The sequence below is a fragment of the Siniperca chuatsi genome, linkage group LG11, assembly GCF_020085105.1.
Source record: "Siniperca chuatsi isolate FFG_IHB_CAS linkage group LG11, ASM2008510v1, whole genome shotgun sequence".
NCBI lineage: Eukaryota > Metazoa > Chordata > Actinopteri > Centrarchiformes > Sinipercidae > Siniperca > Siniperca chuatsi.
Genome location: NC_058052.1, coordinates 10,658,207 through 10,685,583, shown reverse-complemented (window position 1 = coordinate 10,685,583; position 27,377 = coordinate 10,658,207). Strand labels below are relative to the sequence as shown.

General features: G+C 39.4%; 1 protein-coding gene across 5 annotated transcripts in view; it reads right to left on the bottom strand.

The window, feature by feature from the left end:
* Positions 1 to 27,377, bottom strand: part of macrod2 (mono-ADP ribosylhydrolase 2) — a 390,748-nt gene that overhangs the window by 328,406 nt on the left and 34,965 nt on the right. The window lies entirely within an intron of this gene.

Genomic DNA, 27,377 nt, shown 5'->3' with positions numbered 1-27,377 from the left:
TAACACACACAAATACACAAAAAAAGTTAAGAGGAAAAAGTTTGCGGGAAAAGCCACCAATGGGCAGGGCAGGGTGGTGGGATGTGGGATTAATTAAAAGCTGCTGTCACTGTGGTGTGCTGGTGACACGCAGCCACACGATTACTGAGATCTCTGTGTGAGAGGAATCTGCTCCCACAACTCATTTCCTCCCCATTGAGGGGGGAGAAAATGGGACTGTCTGTTGTACAAAATACCAAGAAAGAAAGAATCATTTTTCATTTAAAGGAATTTGAGAATCCAAAAGGAAGGAAAGGGCAGGGGGTGGGAGAAGAAGGATGAGGAGAAATTCTTTTGTTTTTGAATAAAAGTCTGCTGAATCTATTTCAATCGAGTGGTAAACTGGGGTGGTGGGAGGGGGAGGTCAAAGGATCTAAGCCACTGTAATCCTAAGATTGCTGCAGCTTAAAACCTGCCTCAAGTTAACAGGCTGATGTGTGTGTCTATAGACACGCAGCTTAAACTAACATCTGGCAATGCTACCATATCTAACTTTCCACTTATTTCTTGGGATGCTTAGTAATCCCTTTGTTGTGACCAATATACAGAAACAAGTAGGCAATTAAATCACAAAATACAATAACACAACAACACATGAATACAACTACTAATCTAGTGTTGCACGGATAAGTCAACAATTTTAATAATAATAAAAATTTATAAAAAATAGGTCAAATATTCTCTGGTTACAGCATCTGAAATGTGAAGATTTGCTGCTTTTCTCTCTTTTTATATAATCAAAAATTGTATATCTTGGGGTATTGGACAATTGGTCAAATAAAACAAGCAATTTCAAGATGTCACCATGGTTGCTGGGAGGTTTTCAATGAATAAAAAAAAAATTCAACAGATGAATCGATAATAATAATAATAATAATAATAATAATTATCGTTAGTTGCAGCCCTACATTCATCCACAGTATAAGCTATAGGTTATTCTATAAAAGTCTATACACTACCTATAAACCCATGCAACAATGGCAATTCCACATTCAATTATAAGGCTTGTTGACGGTTTTCTTTTACGCAAATTAATTCCACAAACAGGCGGAGCAGACGGCTGACATCTGTATATGTCAGCCATATGCAGTGTTGTCAGATTCTAGCATTTATGTCTGCACTTTGAGGATTTTGATTTTGGATTCAGTGAACACATTTATAGCAAAGTTGAAAAGTAAAATAAAAATGTCTTGGGAAATTTTGAAAGACATCCCACCTGTTCTAAGTGTTGTGAGAGTGAGACATACAGCAAGTGGGTTGGAGTGCTAAAGGTTACACCCCAGCCACAGATGTCATTAACAACAATTCTTATTAAAGGTGATAGCTATGGTGAAAACAGGATACTGTAGATGAGGAAGACAGCGATGGGGCTTATTAATTCACACTTCACTCTTCCTGTAGAAGGCAGATAAATCTGTATACACTGTGGAAGTTTGGGGGGGAAAAAGTACATGTACGGGATCTCAGTTTGGCAGCCATTTCATGTGGGAAAAATAATCACACTCAATAAATGATATACACTTTTTTCCTCCCACTTGTGAGACTGTTCCCCTTACCACCTAATAAACAAAAGATTGTGCGCACCTCACAAATTAAAGCTCTTCAGGAGTCAGATGAAAATTTAATATAATCAGAAGCTTTAAGGCTACTAATTATTCATCTCCTTTAATATGCAGACATTTCATTTAAACAAAAACTTAGGCAAAAGAGGAAAGTTTCCAGTTTCAGCAAACACTGCTGGGGATGCTGGCAGGCCCATTGTTCATTTTCTAATTATGCTGGATTATTATTAGCCAGAGACACAACTGACGAAGAAGACATACATTGATGGAAGTAACGCGCTAATGAAATCAGGAGATGCCAGGAAATGCACACTGAGCAGATGATGTTAGTATCAAGGGAGTCTACTGTATTTGGGGCAGAGGCCAACCAAAAGCTTACCATATTTTTCAAAGGAAAATAGAAGAAAAACTGAAATAAGATGGAGCTTTTGTATTTTTACTAGGGACAATGCTGAGCTTGAGGCAGACATGCTCTGTATACATACATTTGTCTACCATATATTCCCTGTGTTACAGGCCAGCAGCATACGGCCAAATGTTCTCAGACTGGTGCTAATGTGACAAGGGTGATGGCTTTTGTGTAGAGTCACCAGAAGTTGTCAATGGCACCACGAGCTTAGTCATTAATCACCCAGTCGCCTGGTTGTGTGCATACATGACACGAGGGCAGGGTTGCAATGGAAGGGGGCTGAGCCCTGTAACATGGACTCTTGCCCCTGGAGCCCCAATGGACTTGAATGAAGAGGTCCCACACATTCATAGTTACCAGGTCACTAATCAAATTATGTTGATAGCCAGGGATAGCACACAGGACAACAGAATTCATTTAGTATCCCTCACCTCTATTGTCTCTCTGCCAGGGCATCACTGGGGTCTGGGATAAATAAGTAACCCCATTTTCTTCTCAATTTATTTGAATCCCTTCAAATGAATGGCGTGCCTTGTGAGAGAGGCATGAATGAACAATGAGAGTCGGTAATTTGGAACTTGTGACGACATTGTTGTCACGGCAAGAAAAACTATGCAAATGCAAATCATCAGCATGAGCCAGATGGTCATAGTTTTGGGCAAATTCACTTAGTCAGGCATAAGTCATGTCTCACATTACAAATATGGTCAATGCATTATTGGACAACACATTAAAAAATGGACGCAGAGGTGAGATCTGTCCATCAATCACTGGAGGTGATCATTTGGCTATATGTCCCCTGAGGTGACTAAACACATCAACCTGGCACTCTCAGACAGGACTGTGTGTGTGGGCACTTACACATGTGTATGTCACTCATGCATATAGCACAGCCCCAAAGGGATCCAGTGCCTTTGCTTTGTAGCTTTTTAATTAATCCTGCGATGACAGAGTGGATCTGGCAGGTTATGTATGTCTTAGGGCAGGGGTGAGAGGGCAGTGAGGAGAGAGGAACATGACAGTGGGGTTAATGCCAAACCCACCACAAGGCATAACACAGCGAGCAGCAGGTCCACTCTTGGACAGGTGCTCCTTGTGGGGTCACCCGCCAACTCCCTAACCACACAAAGCCACCGTCTGTCACCACAAACCCGCATGACCAGAAACGGAAAACCCATGGCCTCAGTTGACTCTGATAAATGCTGTGAATTTTTAATGAGTACAGAATAAAACCAAACATTTACTTCTGTTTGAGCCTCTTCCATTAAAGGGTAAAAATGTACCGGTTGACGGTTTCCTTAGATTGCCTGCTCATTTTCCTGACTCCTGGTCTTGTCCTGAGGTGCAGTTAATTTGAGCAGCTTTAATGTGTATTTGACAGAGTGTAGAAGATGTATTATCACCATTGGTTTCTTTGCTTTGTGAAATTTGTCATTTCAATGACCATTTGAGCTCACATTTCACACTAAGTGTGATTTGAATATAAAGTTGGTCATACATTTACACCATCTAAAGAAATCCTTGAGAAATGCAAATCTTCTTTGAGGGTGATTAATTGAAACCTTTAATGTGGCGGCCATTGTTTCATGCCCTGGAGTGGACCAGGGTGGGTGACTGCACACGTTGGCGGTGAAACTCAATGTGGGCCGGCTTGTCCATGCTTAATCATGTTCAGCCAGAATACTAAACACTGTGAAGGTGAACAGTGCGACCATGTCCCGATGAGAAAATTGTATTTCAGAGTCCAAATGAGAATTGCTTTAATCGATCGAAGTGCAATAAATGCAGAAGAATTTGTCTTGGTGACAAATTTCTCGGTGTGAAGTGAATATGAAATTGCAAAGTTTCACAGTACACACAGACACACACAGTGTAAGGTCAACAGGACCGCACCTGCTGTGCCAAGAGGCAGAACAAGATACACATAAGGACCTATGGACAATAATATCAAAAAGAGAATATAAAACTTACTCTAAAGTGTATTACACTTTTCTTCTGCCTTCCTGCCCATCAGTAGCATGATTACAATTGAGTGCTGAATATTATTGTTATTTTTGATTGAAATATACACGTGCACGTGGGCCATGTGCAATAAGGCCAGTGATTATAACAGAATAATTTATCAATATTACAGGGACAGGGGAACATTGCTAGAGACTGCCAATCAGCAGAACAAATATTGACTGGATACTCAACCAAGACAATGGGCCTCGTCATTTAAAAGACAGCAATTAGCAGGTTTTATAGCAGATCACAGAGGCTGCTGAAAAGGAGCAAGGTTCCTCACTTAGCTGTTGTAGAATGAGAGACATACTGTGGTAGAGGCATCTTTTGTTCAGAGGCTCAAGTGCTTGAGTTTACAATATAGTCATAGTGCTTCTTTCATACTACCAGCACACGATCAACTTCTCCCATGTGTGGCAGTATTATAAGCTACAAAAGAATAGAGAAAGGGAGGGCCAAACAAAAAGATGGACAGAGAGGAGATTAGAAAATAAATGTCAGAAAGGGAAACAAAGACAGAGTGACAACACAAAAAGAAAATGTAAAACCTAAAAGGTTATGCTAACTTGTGCATAAGTGGCAAGGCCATAGGGCTAAAAGACTTGAGGAAAACATCTAATTGCAATTTGCCCAATACCAATATCGGGATTGCAAATTAAATTGAGATTATTTCCTATAAATTAAATTCCAGGCCTGTATTGGTGGTTCACATAGAATTAATCAATATGAGTTTGTATCATGTATACTCACAAACATATGTTGTTTGGAAACATGGAAAAAATCACTTGTTGTCAAGGTCCTGCAAGGGTTCTTTTTGAGTCAGCCAATAAGTAATAAGGAAACTTACTGTATCAGGTTTTTGAAAGAATTTGAAAAGGTTACCAATTTTGCCTTCAGTAGGACATTACATTACTGGTTTACCTGATATTTCTAACGGCTACACAAGAGTCCACTTTGGATAATAAGGACAACCTGCTGGTAATTCACAGCTACCCAGCAAACTGCTAACTACCCATCTGATAATGGCAGGATGCAATCAGCTAAGTCATGAAGAATCAACAAGACACAGCCCTCTGTCTATCTTTTCAAATCAAAATGATAGAGTGATGTTTCTTTCTCGAGGAAACCATTTTTGGCTGAGTGTGAATAGTACAGACACAGGTAGGCAAATGGCATACTAAGAAAGAAAGGGAAAAAAACAATTGAGAGAAGAAGATCTGAGTATTAAAATAGAGACTATTTAGATTTACAACAATGCATAGCCTCCCCTCCTGTCTCTTCCTGTCAAGGAGAGAGACTATGCACAACCTGCCAAGGAATGTTTGTGTACATGTATTTTGTGTGGGTTTGTTAGTGTGAAAACACACAAGTGAGCACACACACAGCTAAGGTGAGAGGATGACAAAAGATGTTAACAGATGAGAAGCCGCCACACACACGAACGGAAGGAACACTATAGATACTATTACAAACATAGGCCTAAGTGAAAAAAACAAAAAACAAAGGCTACAATACACCATTAATATAAACCTGTGAAAGCACACATGGTTATGTGCCTGAGAAGCAAAGTGTGATACAGCAAATCACAGAATAACAGAAACAAGACCACATGTCCCTGGTGATGGTCATTCTGTCTTCACCCTCCAGGCATGCACACTTCAAAATGTTAAGCTGGCAATGCATTAAACTCCTAGGGTTCAACTTACCACTCGGAGTTCTAATAATGGCAAGTTCCTAGTTAAGAGTTTCCTCTTTTATCCCTCTCTTATTCCTCTATGTTCTGACCTATTCAAGAAGCTGCTGAGATCAACTTTTACTAAAGAATGAATAGAGCTCTAAGCTAAGAAAAACAGTTGACCTTGGATGATTGCTTCATGAATGAAATTACTCATTATAACCTCAGTGACTGATTCATAATTCACCATAATAATCCAAGTATACTGAAACATATAATTACTGCTACCATATTCACTATTACGTGATATTGTGTCATTTGAACATGCATGATATCTGTAGCACCAACGGCACCAAGTAGTTCAGCGATGCTATGAAGATAGCTTTGTTTTGTAGAGGAAACACTGTGCAATGATATGAAATGTAGAGAGCATTTACTGTGATGTTGCTTGTAACTCTACACACAGACAACTGAGATCTCCCCAGTTCATCAGCACTACACAGTGGATTTTTCCCAGTGGACAAGTGGCAAAGATCCCAGGTGCTGCTGGATTACTGGAAAATACTTGCTGGAAAAGCAGACTCTCCCTAAAGTGTGTTGCTCTGGTATCATATATTTGTGACTGAGTATGTCTTTTTGATTTAACTGTTAAAATTAATATTTAAAGTTAATATTAGCATAGTATTTTAAGGCTGTGTTGCTAATGCAAAAACAGGTTGTTGCAATGTCTACTGCGCTTTGGTTAGATGCAAATTCATCACATAAATTCATCACATAAATTGGTGCCAAGGAGTAAGTTATTCAACACAAGCAATTTAATTCTCTAAATGACTTATTTGTCAAGCCCTTCAACCTTAGAGTATGTTCACTGTTGGCAGTAATTCTATAACTAGGTTAATAGTAATTATATTCCATGTATTAATCTACATGTGCATGCTTCTTACAATAATATGAATTGCTTCGTGAAGTGCATATTGTAATACTGGATCATCTTTAAATTGTACTCTTTTTAAAATAGAATACAAAATGACTCCATTTCAGAAACTGAGCATTAGTGAAGTAATATTTGGGATTGTGATAAGTATAACACTGGTAACTGGTATTTTTGACATTAAGGTTCATTAAACAGATTTTGTGGTTTGCAGTACATAAATATGAGGAAATATGACATTAGCAATCTGACTTTTAGGAAATCTGACATTTAGGACAGTAAACAGAAAAATAATGGAGTAACAAATAACTATGAAAATCTATATGTAATTTATTACATGAAGTAATCAGTACTCAGCTCACATTACATTTTTGGTTGGTGTTTTATGCAAATTTCATTAGCCATTTTTATATATCTCATTATTAATTATGTGTCCTGTGATTTTGATGGTATTCAAAAAATGAAAGTGAGATTGTGTCCAAATGAAGGTGCTAATGCTCTGATTGTGTTAAGATAATGTACATGATGAGGCCATTTCACAGTCTGGCTTCATTTTAGCCGACAAGCTTCATTAGTCTCAGCCTCCAAAATGACACTCAAACTACATGGCCAAATGGTTATCAAGTGCTAAGAGCCATGCCGGGACCTGTACCACGCACCATAAACCTCTGATATTAATTAACATCAGTTGTTCACAGATTTTATTGGGTGATGCCTTTTTAATTGACAATACGACTGACGAATTCAGAAGGTACACTTCACTGTAGGAGGGCAAAAAAGACAAATTAAAGTCAATTAGTTTGAGGCGGATTGAAGGAGGAGATGGCCGTGCAGATGAGAGAGGAACAGCCAGGCCACAGGAGCTCAGGCTCAGATGGAAATCCAGACTATGGGGAGACCCAGTGTCTGCCAATGTGAGATAAGGGCAGCACAGAGACTATGGAGTCCTGCCCTGTACTGTTGCTTTAGAAAATGGAGTGGAGAGAAATGGCCGGGGTCAGGCCTGCAGCAGGATCAATTTTAAGAAAGCTCTATCCCTGAAGAGGCCCCCTGATATGTGTAGAACAGGCAACTTCTGTTCTTTATTTACATTCTTGCTGGATTGGCTGGGATGAATTATGGAGTCTATTTTGGTTTGCAAAGGGGTTGATGAGGAGGTGGGCCAAGATGCAAGTGAAACCCCAGAAGCCTTGAGCCCCAGAAGCCATAGTTTGTGAGTGTGTTCTCCTGAAAGAGGCAAGCAGTCCCTGCCAACATGGAAAACCAGGGTGAGAGTGTGCCTGGCCTCAGCAAGAGCATCAAGGCCAGCTGGAGAGAGGAGGAAGAAAGGATCCAAAGCAAATCTTTACAGGTGTTCCCTCTAACACTGTGGCTTCTTTTATGCATAACATTTGAGTGTGTGGGAATAGCATGAATGTAGTTTTAACAGTTATGGTTAATACCCCACTGCAAAAGCTGTTCTACCAAATACAAAGAAGGGATTGTGCCAATCTCTCAAGATGAAATCTCTGGCATGAAAACCTTGTCCTTAAAGGGCTCTTTGATGGACTCAAAAACCCTTGAATCATCTCTTCAACTAAAGAGTGTATTAGTCGTCTGAAAGTATTACTATCACATATAACATCCACAGTGGTAAAGGTAAAGTCTTCAGTCAGTGGCTATGCACATCAAACTCACCGATAAAGAAATTAAGCTCAGGGCTATAAGTTGCCAAAATGAAGATTTCAAAAATTCTTTACATGGATGAAATCCAAAAGAGGCTTTGGCAGTAACATGTGAAACAAGACAAAAATTTGTACAACAACAGTAAAGGACTAATCTATCATCATGGGATTATGAGAATGGGCAAGAATGTCTTGTACTGACATCTGTTAAATTGAAATATTTGGGCCTGCTGGCAAATGCACAGTAAAAAAAACAACAGTGGCCCTGCTCCTATCAGGGGTATATTACAGATCCCCCCCCTCCCCACTGCATCTTAGAAATTTGTATTTGGTTTTTATTTCTAAATCAGCTCCTAACCATTACTAAACAGATGAAGGTAGGATTTAAGAGGTAGAAGGTTTCTGTACGGTCCCTGAGCACCATCTTTATTTGCAGATATGTGTGGATATAATGTAGAGTATTTTATTGCCTACATTTTTCCATGAAAGCATAAAACATTTAAAATAGTCAATGAGTTATACTTTAGCAAAGGTGCAACAGGTGGATAGTGAAATGGTATTATCATTCTAATATGTGCAGTATGTGAATTTGATAATCAAATAATAATAATTTGTCATTTGGATGTATGAAGTAATAATGTGCATAAAGACTATTACAACACTGAGGGATGAGTTAATGTTTTTAATATGTTTCATAATATTATCATAATATTCTATTTACATAAACAATTGTGTGTCAAGTTAAATTAGTGAAATATGCAAACATCGTGGACAGGTTGAACTAAAATCCTCCCTTATGCCTGTGACACTAGGCCTTAATCAATAACCATCCTAATGAAAACTACACCCCAGTGGGTCTATATTGTATACGAAAGATGAAAATTCTGTGTTTAGCTTCATCTCCATGTCAGGGACAATTAAAATCACTCGAGATGACTTCAGACAGTGTAGCAGAGTCAAATGAGCAAAGTTTTGACAGTAAGCATTCATTTAAAACAGTGACTGTAACAACTTACTAAGCAATGTAGAATTAATGCAGTGGAAGGGGAATAGGTTGATGTATGAATCATACCAGGATTTTCTATATACATGGTGAATGCAGGACCTATCAGTTTATTTGTGACAGACATGGCGTTTTCATATCTACAAGGGCCATTAGGTATTTAATTTACGATGCTGGTATTATTCACAAGCTTTGGTAACAACAAACCCTTTCATATTTTTGAAAATCCAGTTTTACCTAATAATAATTTGTTATATGCTACAATGTGCATAATGAACGCATGGAAATGAGAGTGTGTCAAATCATTCTTGCATAATGAGGTGAATGTGAGTATGTCAAGTAAGACTGAGGTAGTGATGTGTACGGGAGCATGTCAAAAGCAGGCGACAGCTATTTGGATTCATACAGTCTCAGGCAGTCACAGGTAAAGGTTTCTGACACATTTAATTTTTTAATCAGAAGTTTATATATAAAACAAGACTAAGAGTCTACAGCCATGCTAGTGGCTCTGTGAGGCTGTACAGTGCTATGAGCTATATGCTAATGTCAGCATGCTAAGGTGGTCACAACGAAGCTGATGTTTAGCAGGTAAAATGTTTACCACGTCCACCATCTTACTTAGCATGTTAGCATGCTCATATTTGCTAATTAGCACTAAACACAAAGAATAGCTGAGCCTGATGGGAATTTCATTAGTTTTTTAGGTATTTGGTCTAAAATCAAAGTGTTGGACAAATTAAAGTTTTGACCTGATGAGGGCGCTAGATGAAAAATGAATGATTGTCTGAACCAAATTCCATGGCAATCCATCCAATTAGTAGAGACATTTCACTAAAAACCAAAGGTGTCACCCTGCTGGTGGCTCTAGATGAAAAGTCAGGGGATCACCAAAGTTATTAGTCCTCATCCTCGTGGGACCATGAATGTTTGTACAAAATTTCTTGGCAATCAATCCAAAAGTTGTTGAGATTTTCAGCCTGGACCAAAGTGGTGGACCGACTGACCAAGTGACCGAGCAACATTACTACTCCTAGAGCCACGCTGCTAACATGGCTAACAACAAACAGTATGTGGAGTTTTGTCCTTAGGGCAGCTGTTTCAGCATATCTGAACATATATATTCATACCCTTTACAGTACTGCATGTTACATGTAAAAACTAGTAATGCAACCATGCCAGGATATCAATTTGAGCATTATATGACCCTCTCTGCTACTGAAATGCATAGAAAAACTGAAAGCTCAACAAACATATAATTTAATAATGAAGCCAAATTGTTAATATTAAGATGAATGTATTTGGACATAGTGGGATATTTTAAAACTATGGCGTTTTATGCAAAACAAAGGTCCAACAAGAAGGAAGGCCCTGAGGATCAGGACCGCAGTGAGAGGAAAGACACTCCTGGTCTGCTCCATACAGCCATTAACCTTTCTCCAGCAGGGAAGGCAGCGTGCTTTCTTCTTTCATTCTATTCACACACTTCATTAACAAGCTCCCTTTCATAGACTAATTTCCGTTTCAAATTTGCTCTTTGTTAATTAGAAGGCAGGTTAAACCTCACAAAGAGCTTCTATTGTGTTTACTTTTTAATAATATTGCCCCATGTAAATGAATTAACACAAAAACACACTGTCCAAGGTAGGCACTTTAAAAATGTATTGGCAAATAATTGAGTGTGGATGCAAATGCATTTGTGCTTTTCAGTCTAAAATAAAAGCTGGTGTCTTGCCTTGGATTTCTCTTCTGTTGGTGTTCCTAATTAACTACTGTTTTCAGGGGGGATTTAAAATAGGCCAATGAAGAGACACACTAAAGGGAGGGTTATAACGGCCTCCTCATCCAGTAAATTAACCTTGGCTGCCTTTTGCACCCAAAATGTAACAGGTTTCTAATCAATTTTTGGCTCAAGAATGCTATTCACAAGCTTAGGAAAGCTCAACATGTATTGTGCCTTGATAACAAAGTAGTTAAACACTTAGCTCTAAAACGCAAGACAATTTTCTTAGAAACTGTTGGTTTCTGCCCCTGGAGTCAAATGACCTGATGGTGAAACCGCAGCTGGCATGCAGCCTGTAACAGAGGAACTGGACACAGATGTAACAAAGAGAACAACAACAATGTAAAGTGTGGAGAAAGTCCATTTATCTACAGGCATTCATTATCAATGGGGGTCTCTTCCAACAGCTGCACCCCTCCTCCTCAACCCCCTTCATCTCTCTCTGCAGTGTCCATTTGCACCATCAGCACACAAATAAACACAAACTTACATGCTACATATCACACTTGCGTGCTCCTCAGAGATGCTGACTGAAGCCTTGTCTGTCAATTAAGTGCAGATTTAGGAGGACGGTATCCTTGAAAATACGGGCTTTGACTTTGAGGGAGCATACATTATACAGATTCAGCAACAGGGATTTCACTTCCTCCCTCCTCTAATCACTAAGGTGTAATTAAACAAGACAATTAATCTCCAATCCAGAGAATCTCCCATCTTGTAATAATCAAGGGTCAAAGAAGCATGTAACAGCCATGGCTGTGAACTTGTTTCTCTCTGCTGCAGCGTGTTCAATGCCATTACTCTTCATAGGGTTTTGTTATAGATGTTCATAAATGAAGTATAGATGTTTGATTGTGTCTTTAAGATGAAAGAGAAGCTCTTCAGAAGCTCTTCATAGCACCCCCACCCCCACCCCCACACACATATACATAACATACATAACCATGAAATGACACTCTACTGCAATCACATTAAAAACTGGGAATATCTGCTCTACCCTGTCAAACAAAGTGGTAAAAATTACCATATTAAACACTATCCTTCTATTCATTAGTCTAAATGAGTCGGTCTCATATTGATGAGAGGGGAAGGAAATATGAGCCATTTCTAGCACTGCTTAATTGGCAGTGTTTGACCAGCACCGCTGACACCAGGGGAGAACAGTCAGTGCTGAGACACGAGTAGTCTGAACATCGTAGACTGTCAAGGAGACAGAGTGAGTCTGTCGTGGTCACTCAAATTTTTGTCTTGCACCAAACGCTAATAAAATTAAAAAAGTAAATGTCATAGACCAGTGTTTGTGTGTGTGTGTCTGCATGCTTGTGTGCATATTTGTGTCTGTACAAAGTTATTATTTTGATCAGTTTTTCCAATACATTACTTGCTCCAGAGTCTGCCCACAGTTGAAAATATACTCCCACAGGTATGTAAGTAAAGAAAAATGTATCATCTGCCTTATTGCTCTACCAACTTTAACAGCAATTAAAAAACAAGGGTCCATATAAAAACAAATACACAAAATGGTACTTTTACTAGCACACATGAAAACTAATATTTGTTAACAATGTAGTTGCTTATTGCCCCTATAGCCTCTAAGAATTTTGAAAAACCAAGCTAAGTTTGTAAAAGATGAGATCTTGATACTGGGGAATTTATTTTAAGAGAACCATAATTAATCTGGCCACTGAGCAAAACTAAACTAATCACCAGCAACAGAGCTTAAAAAAACTGAATTATTACGTAGTATTGTTTTTTGGGGGGCTTTTTGGCTTCTTTACCGTCAATAAGCAAGATAGTGTTATTAGAGAAAATGAATACAAAGTGCATGTGTGTGTGTGCACGTGTGTGTGTGTAAAAGCAACAGTGAGAGCGAGATTGAAGAGAGATAGGTTGAAAGACTGAGTACAGTAAGTTGAGAAGCGTGCAGCCAGACAAACATTTCCCAATTACCTTCCATGCCGGGTTTTCATTAAGTACTTCCACATAAGAGTCTGACTGGCTGCTCTTTGTCTCCACAGCCGTCTGGAGCTAATCAAATTCACAGGCCGTCTCAGAAGCCATCTCAGCCTCCCATTATCATTAATCTGGATGGCCATCTCATCGGCACCGTGGTTAACGAACAATGTTAGGGCTAGAAATTCAATTTTCTACAGTTAGCAATTGAATTGGTGATCAATTGTAGCATTTCAGAGATGAAGGATTGTCAAAGCAGGGTCCTCCATTGTTCCATTATCGGAACGCTCAGATGAGCTCCTGAATCCCATTAATAAAGCGGCAGTACAGCAGCTGTGCATCACGGACCAGCCAACACTGAAGCTGTTCCTCTCTGTTATTTTCATGGTGGGAGAAAGGATGGGAATGACAAACCAAAACTACTTTTACGAGATGAAATGTAGCATATGGTGCTGCCTACAGTATGTAGTCACCAAGGAAGGAGGCCTACACCACAATGATTAATTGAAAATATATTATGTGGATAAGTGATATAAAAATATGAAATCTCATGCTGTGGGAGTGAAGGAGAAGAAGTGATAAGATTTATGTTTATTGCGGTGATGAGAGAGTTATTAGCAGATTAGGAGAGTAATATGACACAAAGTAGAACATGTAATTGCATTACTTTTCTGGAGTGGAAGAATGAAAGGCATTACTGTTAGAATTTCAGTAGCACAATTGCATTACAGTTACAGACCAGCTAACATCAAGGCCCTATTACTTGTTTTATAGATTCAAATTTTAAACATTACTCATGTTATTGCCATCAACATAATATTGAAAAAATACTTCCATATCGCCTGCGCTTTCCTTTCATCTCATTCCTGTTTACACATTCACAAGCAACAGAGAGAGCACAGAGGATGCATTCAAGACATGAGAGACAATGAGATGAAAAGGCCAAGAAATGGCAGAGACAGGAGTGATAACAATTGAAGGGTGCAGATATGTGACATTATTTAGAATTTGCTACATGCAGGAATAATAATAAAAAAGTAAAGAAACAAGCACTTTTCCCTAGGAGCAATCGTTAATGTAATTCAATTTATTACAGTTAAAGAGAAGTAATACATTATACATGTAATGCTTTACTTTAATGACCTTGGCAGTGTTGTTTATCATGAAATTATACAAAAGTATGAAAAAGTACCACATTTAAAACCTGCAGTGCTCTGAGTTGTGAGTCTGACAACATCTAGTAAGTGGGTCTGGTCTTGTGAGCAGAGGGAATAGAGTAGATGTTGTGTGTTAGGGGAGCACCAACCCCTTTCTCAATGCTGCATAAGCTACACTGTCTGACTGCAGTGGGGTCTATTGAGACAGAGTGCCTGCCAGAAGAGCATAAGACTAATAGCATGCTGCCATTTCTGCTTATATTGTTACACCTGCCCCAAAGGATAGTTATATTGCTATGAAATTTCACCACAAGATGTGCCGTTGCGACATTTTGGCACAGTATGCAGCACAAACTGACATTAGCAACAAGTAGTGCACCCACGTGTGCTTAAAGCCACCGGGACTAAACTGGGACTGTTTCATTTTTCCATTAACAAAAACCTGCTATCAGGATAATTTAAAAGATACTTATATCAAATAAAGCTTCTACACGGAACTGATGAGGTGAAACTGAAATGCATGATTTGGGTTTTGAATAAAAATCCAAACCAGTCTACAACATTATAAAGCATCACTGTTGCTACATGAATTTGAGTCATAAGAATAACCACAGATTGAGAGTGTTGTCACCCTCACAAAGAAACGACACATTTGAGCATGAAGATGTTAACTCCTTGAGTTTTAAAAAATTATGATTAACACTGAATAATAGTGGCAACTGAATGCTGACAAAGATGTAAAACTGATAAACACGATTTCACAGACAACTTGATTTCATCATGACAGACATGCAACCAAAGAGAGAAGATGAACACGGAACCGTGAAATACAACAACACAATGTTCCTAACACTGGTTCCCCTATGCTACCCAGTGACCCCCCACACCCTCAACCCTGCTTTTCATTCAACCCCTCAACTGTCCCAAGGGGGGGAGTAGATATGAAAGCACTTATTTGTTGGCCTTTGTGCAGCGAACTGCTCTGTCTGTGCACATGCTGGTGTTGCTCACCAGCTCACCCGCATACTTGTGGTTGTTAACACCCATATCTTAGTAACAGCACAAGGCAAGCGACATTTGCCAAGGGTCTTACTGTAGATATAATTGAGGACTACAGATTCAAAGAACAGAGCCTGCTGCCTATCTCAGAGAAAATACAATTGTTAATAAAATGTAAAACTGGTGAAAATATGAGATTTTGCCAAGTTTATGCGTAGGGTGTGTTTAAGGTTCAGGTTAGAACAAAAAACAATGGTGCTATACAAAAAGGTGTATTTTCCTGCTTTATTTCTAGATGTGTGTGCTACATGAAAGGAGAATGGTTGCACCACCTGGGTATCCGTTTGCGTCAGCGTTCCCTTTATTGTACATGCTCAGTGACAGTCTTGTTCAGTTCCACCCATTTCCCGGGCTTTTGTTTGGGTAGAGTTTGTCACAGAAACTATAAAAAGGTATGCATAAATATGAAAAGCAGATGTGGCTGGCAACAAAATGGCATCCTTTACTCCTGCAACTTCTGTTTCTTTAGGTCCAGACAACAACAAAGTACAACACAAAAGTTCCAGGGGAAAAAAACATATGCAATCACAATCAGAGGAGAGGACAGGATGTCCAATTCTGAACTTCCAAACCTCCATTGTCCTCAATACATGACATGGATTTCACAGTCCTTTTTGACATTAAAAGGGAAAAAAATCCTGTAGTTATTTAAGAAAAGTTTGATATTTTAATTCAGATGACAAAAATAGGAAAAATCCATATTTAATTTATTTTACCATATAATTTTATCTGATCTCTGGAAGACAGGACTAATATTATTTATAAAGCCAAGCCAGATTAGATTTCATGCAGAATCTGAATAGGTGTCATAGTTGAAGAGTTGGGCACAGTGAAGAAGAGAAGAGGGAAGCAGATGTCATTAGAGTCTGAGGGGGATGTGGGCAGAGCCAACAACTACACAGGACAGGGGCGTCCCTTCTCCTACTCTGTTGGACATAGACTAAGACCCCCTTCGAGGACACTGTGAACTGATCCTGATTATCCCTGTGGGCCTAATCCTCAGAGGCCGGCACTGCCTGGCCGTTTCCCTCCAAAAAAGATTCTCTGTCCACTTCAGTGGACAGAGAATCCCAAACACTGTGCTCCTAAACTGTGAAAACTCTCCTCACAATGGGGACTGAGGAGAGAAAGAGACCCCAAATCCTCCCTCTTCCCTCATCCCCCCCACACTCCCCATAGTCACACTTGGGAAAGCAAAGGAGCGCAGCCTCATCCTAGGAATCCTGCTCAATATCCTGGGATTAGCTGCGGCCCCTCTCAGCGCCCCCTTCTCTCCCTCCTGCTAAGGCTAATTCAGACTGAACTCATCTGGCCAGACCCATTGTAAAAGCCCCACCACACAAGAGAAACAATCAAATATACTAAACTTTAATCTCTTATGAGCTCATATCTCAGTCTCCCCTGCCTGCACTCAAATCCCATTGAGAGAGAGTGGGGAGTTTGTTAAATACAACAGCCCACATCCAGGTATACACCCACACCCAGATATCGGCAAACACACAGAGCCTGATGCAGCATAATTATTCAGGGGAATCAATGAGCAAGTCCAAGCTCAAATATGTCCTTCTGAGTTGCATTACTAAGCAATTTGAAATGTAACCAAATAATATAACCTATAGCCAGTTGCTATATCAATAAAGCATTTGTTGCACACATGAGACTCATACACACTTCAATTCAGTCAATATACAGGATTTTGTGTGTGGTCATGATCCATATTCAGCAATTAACAGTGAAAATAATACACATTCAGCTGCTGTTTGTAGGGTGGCTTGGTCTTTGAAGAGTGCTTTGAAGCATCTGTGGAAGCCATGGGATGTGGGTCCAGCTGTAAAAATATGAGTGCGCCTGGGACTGCCACCCATGCAGCAAGCATTGTGTGTTTGTGTCTCTGAGTTAGTCAAAGACTGATCCCATTGCTACCATCTCCATATTCTGACCATTACCCCCCTCCTTTCCACTTCTGCATACAGATACACATTCAATCTGTGAGGTCTAACACCAAGGGCCGCAAACATCACTCATGTGCTCATCTGGATACTCAGCGCTTCCCACGGAAACTCTGCTCTGTCACAAATACAATGTATGCATTTTTATTTGGAGACCTCTGCTTCACCCACTGAAAAGGTGCTCAGAGCTACCGGGACTGCAAAGAGATGAACAAAATTGATAGCTGCTTAGCAGAAATCACATTACCCTTTATGCTCTATCAAATTTTATTTTGCCTCAAAGGATGCCTCTTTGCCTCTTAGAAAGGCATCCTCCTTTTGAAATTATATTAGACTCATGCAGTAGAGGTGAGAGGATCAAAACAACAATCAAGTGAAAATGCCTTTACAAGGCATTGGCAACAGAAAAGCTGTCTGTCTAATGTTGGTCATCTCCTGCCCATTTAAATCATATTAAAACAGACTTTACTGTAATGATCCACCGAGATTAAGTGGAGTTGTTTAGGTTTGGCTGTCATATCAGCTCCACAGTGTGTGCAGCTCGGACTTACAAACACTGTAGTTAAGGGAATCAGTGTAAGTCTATGAGATTGCTTTTGGGAGCAACCTGACCTTCTTTTGTTCCATAAAAGGCCTGTCGACTTTAGCCACTTTGAGGCACACACAAAGCAGCTGTTAATTGGTGCTTTCCCAGGCAAGTGGCCAGCAGACATTCTCAGTCTAATGCGGCACCTGCAAAAACTGTTTACTCATATTGGCTTACATCCTGTTTTGCTGTTTGCTTGCCAGTCTCCTTCCTGTTATGGCGGTCATTGCAATGCAGTCATGGATTGGCTTCAGATACAAAAACGTATAAATGCAAGTTCACGCGCAATCTGCTACCCATAAGATAAATCTGTAGACGTGGGAAATGAAGGAGGAAAGGAAAAAGACAGCTTAGTGGAATGAAAGAAGCAGAGGTACAGGCCTCTCTCATTTTTGTACAGTGGCACGTATGCAAATCTGGCCATTAGGAATACGCTCTGGCTCTACTGCGCCCTATTCTGATGATGCAGTTCGAGGCAGTGGAGGAGGAAATTGAGTTTAGTCAGATAGAGAAGCTGAGTTAACATGTGGCCTGAAGGAAAAGAAGGCGTTACCTTAGTCCCGTGGGTGGAGAGGCAAAGTCCTCAAGAACCGCGGCTAAGGCATATAGCACCTAAGAGACAGGGATGTGGAGCTCAGTGGATCGGACCATAATGACATTCAAATGCATGGTCCACTGGGTTGGAGGTGGTAAGAGAAATGTGGGATTTTAAGCTTGAAGTACTGAAACTCTGGGGGTCAATGCATTTAAACTGAACAATTCTATTTTTCCTGATCGCCAACACCACCTTTTTAATGAGAGGCCAAAACTGACTTTTCCCACTTTTACCTTCCCTGATGGATGGCTATCCTTGGAGGCCTTTATTTGCTGAACTTTAATAGCTGCTAAAGGCAGACTGTCAGCTCCCTCTGACCTGAATCTGTGGACTTTGTGAGAGCCAGTAACCAGAGAAGAAACGATGAAGAGTGGGTGAAAATGCAGAAGAAAGAGAAGGAGGCGGAGGGAGGGTGGTTGAGAGGCAGAGAACTTCACTTCACTGTGAGTGTCTGAAATCTCCCCTTGGGCATGGAGTTTTAACTGAGGACCAGCAGATAGTAATGTGCAGTATTCAGCTCTACACTCTATTCTTTTCCTCTGCTTGATTCATTACTACGCCACCTTGACATACAGACTAGGTTCTCTGCCACTGAAACGTCTCTAAGATTTGAAATCAAGGCCTGACAATTTGAGAGAAAGGGCAGGCTCAGTAATGATGAGCAGGATATGACTGGTTTATGGGACAGGTACAGAAAAATCTGACAGCCTTTCCTCCTCTAAATAAGTTAATAAGTTGTGATGGGCAGTAACTGTCAGAGTAAAGCCTTCAAGCTGATTGCTTCACCCACTTTACTCAGTTCTTTTCTCATTTCAGTAATTGTAACAGAATTAAATATGGCAGTGTTTGGATAACAGTTGCACTTTGCACTGAATAATCGATTAAACATTATGATATTTCCATTAATGGTAGTTAAACTGTCACTGGATTAATAGCAAATATATTAGTCAGACCCTGATATGAACATTACCCCCCCGAAACAACATGTAGCTGACAGTTTGTGGACCTAATCAGTAATGAGGAGGCTGCCTTCTGAGCAGAGTAATCCTGCTTCGGTTGATATCATTCACTTGTGTCACTGTCCCTCTGATGACAGAGTGGACACCAACTGTCATTGTCTGAATGTAAATTATTTGCAAACCAATTAGTCACACAGTTCTAGTTCAGTTCAGTATATCACAGCGGATAAAATCCTCCTTGTCCACCGACACCTTCCACTTGGCTTTAAGATGTGTCTTGCTTGTTAGGTTAACAATAACAGGCATGAGGTGAGAAACACAGAAGACAAGAGTCGACTGCTTTACATGAATAACACCTTGTGTAGAATAATAATAAACAAAAGGTGGAGAAATCTATTAAAAGTAGCCCTTTTCCTTGGTCTATTAATAATATTTTCATCAAAGGTTGTTTGATTTTCTTGATTGTTGGCTCTATGAAGATGCACAAAATGTAACATTAGATGAACTTAATGACATAATAATTATAAGCACATAAAAGCACATAAATAAAGCGAGGGAGTAGTATGGCGTTTAATCGGTCTCAAAACCTGTGCATAAAAAAAAAACAGGAGCATGCACGTGATATGAGCGCACAGAAAAGTATCTGCTAGCGGAAAAGCATCTTTGCGAGGGAGCATTTCTGCTCTGCGTGCACAAATGCGGTCCCACAAGCACAAGGCTGTGGCGAACCCTCGCTCAACCCTCCCTACACGTTCGCAACTGCTCAATACTCGCTCTTTCGTCAAGTTGACTTTTTAGACTTTGATCGCGGGGATGGAATAGACAGTGCTGACAAGCTGATGTCCGCTCCTTTGATTGGTCACTTTGAATACTGACCATGACCTTTGATTGGCTGTTTGGTTTGATCACTGACACAGTTGAAGACAGGCAGTTGCTAGCACTGACCTTAACTAACTTATGCATTGGGTCTGCATTTTTTCGTAGCAATTGTAAACTACATGGACCATATACAGTACATAGCCTATGTTATATTTTGGTTATGCATGATTTACTTGCGTTAAGGGTATTGTCACTTTACCTCTTTTTTCTCCGGCATCTTCTTGATGATTTTGCTGCCAAAAAAGGGGTCAGAGACAGGCCAGAGACAGAGAATGTGGGTGTTGAAAGTGGCCAATCAAAGGAGTGGAGACATCAGCCATTGTCTATTCCGTCCCGGCCTCCAACGTATCAAAAGTCAACGTGATGAGCGAGCGAGTGTTGAGCAGTTATGAGCGCGTAGGGAGAGTCGAGTGAGTGCTCGTCACAGCCCTGTGCTTGCGGTACTGCTCCGCATTTGTGCATGCGGAGCAGAAATGCTCCCTCGCAAAGATGGTTTTCCGCTAGTGGATACTGTTCTGTGCGCTCGTATTACGTGCACGCTCCTGTTTTTTTTTTATGCACAGGTTTTGAGACCGATTAAATGCCAGAGAGTAGGAACTCTTAACTGTGTACTTAACATACTAAGAGGTCAAGCGTGAGGTGCAACAAATTGTCCAATTTGTATTTGGTGTCCAATACTGTATATATGGTAGATAAAGGAGGGACTTTGATGTGATTGTTACATGATCTTCAGAGTTCTATCTGAAAATAAGGTCTATGGTCTATACATAAATATACATAATTTCTGTAGTTAGACTGTCAAGGACATTATCTGTGTTTTCTATTGTGCTTCCTGTTTGTGTCTCCCAGATTCTGTGAAGAGGAGTATTTCCTGCAGAGAGAGGAATGTATATCCAAAACTGTTGTGGCAGTAGGAAGGTTTGGAAAGAGGATGAATTATGACCACTAAAAACAGCTGGGAGGTGGAGTAAGAGCAAACAATTGCTCACCCCGTTTGCACAGAGCTTAGGACAGTTTGATTAAGAGTAGTAGAGGCAATGATATATGTTTAATTGCTTACATTTGGGTATCTTTGTGTGTTCTCTTTCTGCTAAAGGCTGTAGAGAGATATGATGGCAGAAACTGAACCTATGACCTTTGGGTTATCCAAAAGCTTTTTTTTTCTATGTAAACCCATACATCACTCTTTTCAAACCCTTGCCACATCCCACCATACCTTTACTTCTTCTCTTGTCGGGCCTTACATGTCTTGTACTTGTCACAATGTACAAGAAGAAACCTTTAGGTAGAACAAGACATAGAGACCAAGACCTCTACGACCCACACTCCAAGCATTATAAAGATATTAACAAAAACATTACCTGATGAGCTATAAGTGGAGAGGTTAACTTTTCAGGTGAGGAATCAAGTGAAAATAACTTAAATACTCAAGAATCAAGGAGAGCAGTCCAAAGTCTCTTTATGCATAACATGTGCTTAATATAGGTACAGTACTGTACAGTACTATGGCTGTTATTTGTGCTATGGGCTCCAAATGATGCACCACTTTGCTACATAGTTGTAGTGTTTTCAGCTTTGGATTCAAATTCAGAGGTAGAAGTGCCTGTGTGGAAACCAGCTCTTGGAAAAAAAAAAAAAACACATCCACATTTCTCAGCCTATCTGAAAGTTTTCTGATTATGATATGGTGGTGGATGTCTTGCAACACCACAGTCACCCCTGCCACAAAGATTAAGAGAGGATCTGCTAGTCTTTCATGTCATGTTACTTAAAGGCTACATTGGTGCTGGCTGCCTGCCTGCCTCAGTCAACCCAGACACTCGCACCAAGACTGTGGTTCCGCTTTATGGTTTGTGTGAAGGCAGAAAACTAAAACAACTCTGCCCATTCTTGCAATGAAAAAGGCCAGCAAACATGAAAAGCAAAAGATCTCCTTACCGGAAAGCGTGTGATTTATTCATGGCCTTTAGATTCACCCTTTCAGATGCTGGATCATGTGAAGCAGAGCATTAACATCACATGTGCAGGTGCTTTTATGGGCCCTCATCCATTACTCCTGATTTACATTCCTCAGCTACCACAGTGCTGTAACCAGAGCTGTGCAGATGCCTGTTCTTCACATGCAGCCAATAATATGTGTGGGAAGGGGTTGATCAACACTCAGGAGACAGGACCTACATGTTTGTGCCAGGTCATTTAACACTGCCATCAAACTTCTCTACACCCTTTTCCTGAATGTGTAAAAATCCTTTGATAATATAACATAAGTAATTTTGCAACTGGGTACCAAAATGAATAAAGTGGAAAGACAGCAACTAAATAAAATATGATTAACAGAGGAGGAAAAATGAATTCATATTTTAGCACCCAGTCTGTGCTGAATTCTTACAGGACTTCCATTTAAAACTCAGCACTTCCCTAAATTTCTACTGCATGGGTAAGCTGATATTTCAAGCTTCTATGAGGTCCATTTATGCATGTTTACTTATAAGAAACACTGGTGAGTAGGTGTTTCTGTGAGCAGAGTGTGGGTGGGGAAGCATCAAAAAGGCCAAATGAAGCACTTCCAGTACCACAGAGAGATTAGATGGCAGACTCTAGCTTCAAGATATCACTATTGATTTCCCTTTCTTTCTCCCATTTCTCACTCTGTGGAAAAATAACTTCATTACTGTTCTAACTGACTCCTCGCTGAACAGAGAGAAAGAAGCCACATATTTCCAAGACAACCCATCTGAGAAATGCATTTTCACATGACATACAGCACATTGTCTAGCTAATAACCGCAACGCAGCTATTTGTTTCGTGGCTGACTAGGCCTATGCATGTGTACACATGGTCCACAGAAAGCAGTTTGCTTAAAAAGAGATGTGTTCAGATGTAATATCATTGAGATATATAACATATGAATAACAGTCTAGTTCATCGCATTGCTAATATTATCACTTTGAAAATATTTAACAGGATAAGAAGAAAAATGCCTTTTCACACCCATAACAGTTGTATTCAATTTTGCATTTGCCTTTGGGGGAGAAATTGAGTTTTTATTTTTACTCCTTTCTTCATGCTAACCTTGGACTTAAACGTCTTATCAGGCCAAGTCAAATTTAATTAGAGCTCACTCTTTCAAACCTGAAATTCATGGCTGATTGCTTGGCCTCCCTCTTGGTCCATTTGTCTAGAACCATCTTGGACATCTATGCCTCGTAAGCACCAGATAACAAAGGAGAGAGCCCAGGGAAAGCCGGGTAGTTCTTCTTCAACACTCACAACTACATGCAGATTTAATATTTCATAGAAGGGAGTTCATGATTAATGAAGGAATATGGAGGAGTCATGAGGAGAGACATTTAAATTGTTCACTATATCCCACAGCAGAGTCACCTACTCAGACAAGCTCTATTATATAACCTTTACATAACGTGAGCGAAAGAGTGTTTTGAGATTATTTTTTCTTGAGTATTCTGACAAATCAAATGTGGCAGCTTGGGGAGAAAATGAGGACAAACTGTCATCTAACTCACAGTTATTCTGTCCTGCAACTGAGTAACTTTTCTAACTTTCCTATCCAACAAATTGTAAGTAGACAAATAGGCATAGATTTGGAAAATAGGATCATCAAAGGTGCCATCTATAATTACAAACAGCTAAATAACATGACAAATAAAGAACTTAACATAGAATGTTTAGGGGTTATGAGGCAATGCACCCGTCCACCCTGATTATTATTCATTATTTTTTTATGATAAGCTAAGCCAAGCAACTTCATAGGTTGGCTGCTCCTAAATCCATTGAGAAACTGTTTGAAAGATATTAACTTCAATATCGAGAAATCAAGTATACTAAGCAGTCACCTGCTTTTGAATTTAAGCATGGCAGACATGTTTTTACACAGCTTATTTCCATTTGTATGTGCCGTTATTAAAACATACACTTTGTAAATATTGTGGATTATGGAAATACATTAATTATTACCTGAGAATTTAACAGTTGCCAAATATGCACAAGAAAGAAACTAATGATGCCAGATGGTGTAAAACTTAACAGCTGGCTATTCTTATTCATCTGCACAGAAAATCAGACCTTTCAGACAAAAGAGCAGTATATATGCTAGTGCTCTACCTGCTGATTGAAGTTGATGTTAGCATGGAGTCAGGTAATAGGATCAGACTGTCCAGGCGTCAGAGAGTGCCTGCAATTTTCCTCCAGGGATTGTCAACAAAAGGCCTCCTACAATTACGGTGCTGAGAGGCAGAAGAGACAAGACACATTTCTGTCTCATTAACACCTGCTGTCTCCTTTCGTCTTTATTACCAAATGTGCCTTAAAACACTGTTTCCTGTCATACCATTTCTTCCAGAGAAAAGCTCAGTGACTGCAGTTTCAAGTCTTTTCATACTGTGCTGAAGGTTGTAACCCATAACAGTGCGAGCGCTACTGTAACTCCTGCAAAAGAGTACTGTCAGATGTCTATAATCTTCTTAGCTATTCACTTCACAGATTTTAAACATTTTGTTTCCGGTAGGCCATTGTAGGGTATCTTAAGATTCTATTTTTAGATGTGTTTGGATATCTCTCCCTTACTTTTTTCTAGTGTGCGTATTGTATACAAATTTATGATTAATGGTTGATTTCTTTTGATGGCTCTTAAAAAGTATGTTGGGGAATAAAACTGCGGCAGCAAAACTTCACTCATCCTGCAGTAAGACTTGTGAACAGACCATCTATCTGTCTACCAAGCAGATAAAATGAGCAAAACATGTGGTGACAAGTTCCACAAATCTGCGCATATGTTTGAATGTTCTTTGTTGTTCTATATGTGCCATGATACAAAGCATTTAAACCAACAATGTGACTACACAGGTCATTTGTCAATTTTATATGATTCTGGTGCTTGGGGGACTTCTTATTTTAATTTCGATTTAACTGTGAGTGTATTCAATGATCGTATGTACAACATGAGTTTAAAATGATGAATCTACAGATGAGTCTGGCACTAGGTTAATAAGGGCCCTGTGTAAAGTGTGAAATGATATAAATATTAAAGATCAAGCTATATCACAAGCAAATCCTCAAAAAAGACCACTGGAAAAACACATTTTTGTGGGTACTGTATTTCAGCTTGTTTAAATATCCATATCAGAAATCATTAATTTCAATTAAAGCAAATGGGGTATTTTTATTAAAAAGTTTATGCTATTTGACTGTGGTTGCTTCGCTATTAAAATATCACACATTACTGTCAGTCTTGGTTTAATGCACTAGACGGGAAAAGTAATGTCATAAATAACTAAAATTGAAATCACATGGCTGGTAGCTTATCAACGTTACTAGGACTAGACTACAGCAGATATTATTGAACTGTGCATTTGGTTGTAATCCCCCCTCCGCTCTATTTGGCAGTCTCTCACACAAACACGCACACTCCACTAGTATCCTCTCTCACATCTGTGATGTTTCTATACCATAAGTCCCAGAAGTCATTTTACTTTTATCTTTGGTATCTCCCTGAACTGAAGAAACAGTCTACTGCTCTGCAAAGGAACATATTTTCAGTTTTAAAATGTTAAATTGAGTTGAGATGCCAGAACCTTGTTCTATTTTAGCAGCGAGAAAAGCATTTGAGAGTAAATATGCGTATTACGTTAATCTCATAATTTTAAATTGACCACTAAACACTAGAAATAATGAAAACTAAATGAAAAATGTAATAATTTGTCATCACTAACCTGACAAATAAAATTCTATGTTGAAGAGCTAGATTTGTCGTAAACATAATCGAATGCAGTTATATTCCTTTGCTGAATGACTTCATTTTAAAAAGGGAATAAAATACGGATGTTCTCCAAAGTGTTTGACCATGTTATCACAAATCACAACAACAACAACACGTGGTGTTGTCCAAGGTTGTTGGATTTCCACTGTGCAATTTAAAACAAAAGATACACATGGCCAGTAACAAAATAGATGGATAGTAAATTAGTTTGCTCACTATTTTGGCCATAGCAATTTTTGTAATAACAGGGCATTGAACTCCACTGGCCCAGACAGTAATGTTGTCTACTGTGTGATGCACTGACTCCTGAGCGAGCCAATTTGACAGTGGAATCATTTGAAAAACAGCATGTGAGTGCAGGTTGCTTGGGATGCCCGGGATGCCTTTAACTTAATCATGTTGTAATGTATCACATCATATTTCATCACATCTCTCTGAGCAATAGGTGAATTGAAACTTATTGAGTCCTTACAAGTTGCCTTTCCAGGTATCCATTTGAGAATACGAACTGAGACACAAACTGAGACAATCTAATAATGTGTAATGTGCAACAGAATTTATGTGGTCAAAAGACCAACAAAAAATGGTTAACTACTTCCTGTGCTACTACAATATTAATACTTGCAGACTGGCATTAGAGCATATTCAGGTCATCAGCACGTTCAGGAGATACAGGTTCCGTCAACACTATTGCTATTGAATTAACCCGTGGTTCAATAAAGCAATGTTATTTCCCTTCAAATAGTTATTACGAGAATGTCTCTCAAATAAAGATAGAGTCCCAGCTAATATAAAAGACCTTTTAGTAAGCTGAAAGGTTTGTAATGAAAACCTTGTGGAGCTGCATCAGTCAGGCAGGTCAATAAGGCCTGTCTCAAGCCATTACCCAATAAGAGTAAGATGTGTCAGGGTTCAATTTGGCCAGCTCAGGCTCAGCCAGAGGAAAAGTCATGGAGATTAAATCCAGTACGAAAACCAACCTACAGTATGAGCTCACATGAAGCAATTTTAGTTTCAATTTTATGTCACCATAAAGCTGAATTAATGTTCTATTTTATTTGATGAACAAACTCAGCAAAGGGCAAAAGGTCAATTTACGGATGACATGCACATGAATGTTTCTGAGGCATTATGACTACAACTGGGGACATACTCCAGGAAATGCTTTGTCATATTAAACTGATTTCGCCCTTTTCAAGAAATTATTTTTGTGCCATGATTACATTTCGCTGCATCATTTGTGAAACTCAGTCACACTTTTGAGCATGACTGTAACTCAGGTTTACCATATTGTAAACACTACAACACTACAAGATGTTAGGAGTACAATGTTCACCAAAATAAACTACACTAAAGATAGTCTGGCTTCTTTACCAGGTTACGCATCATTAGAGTAT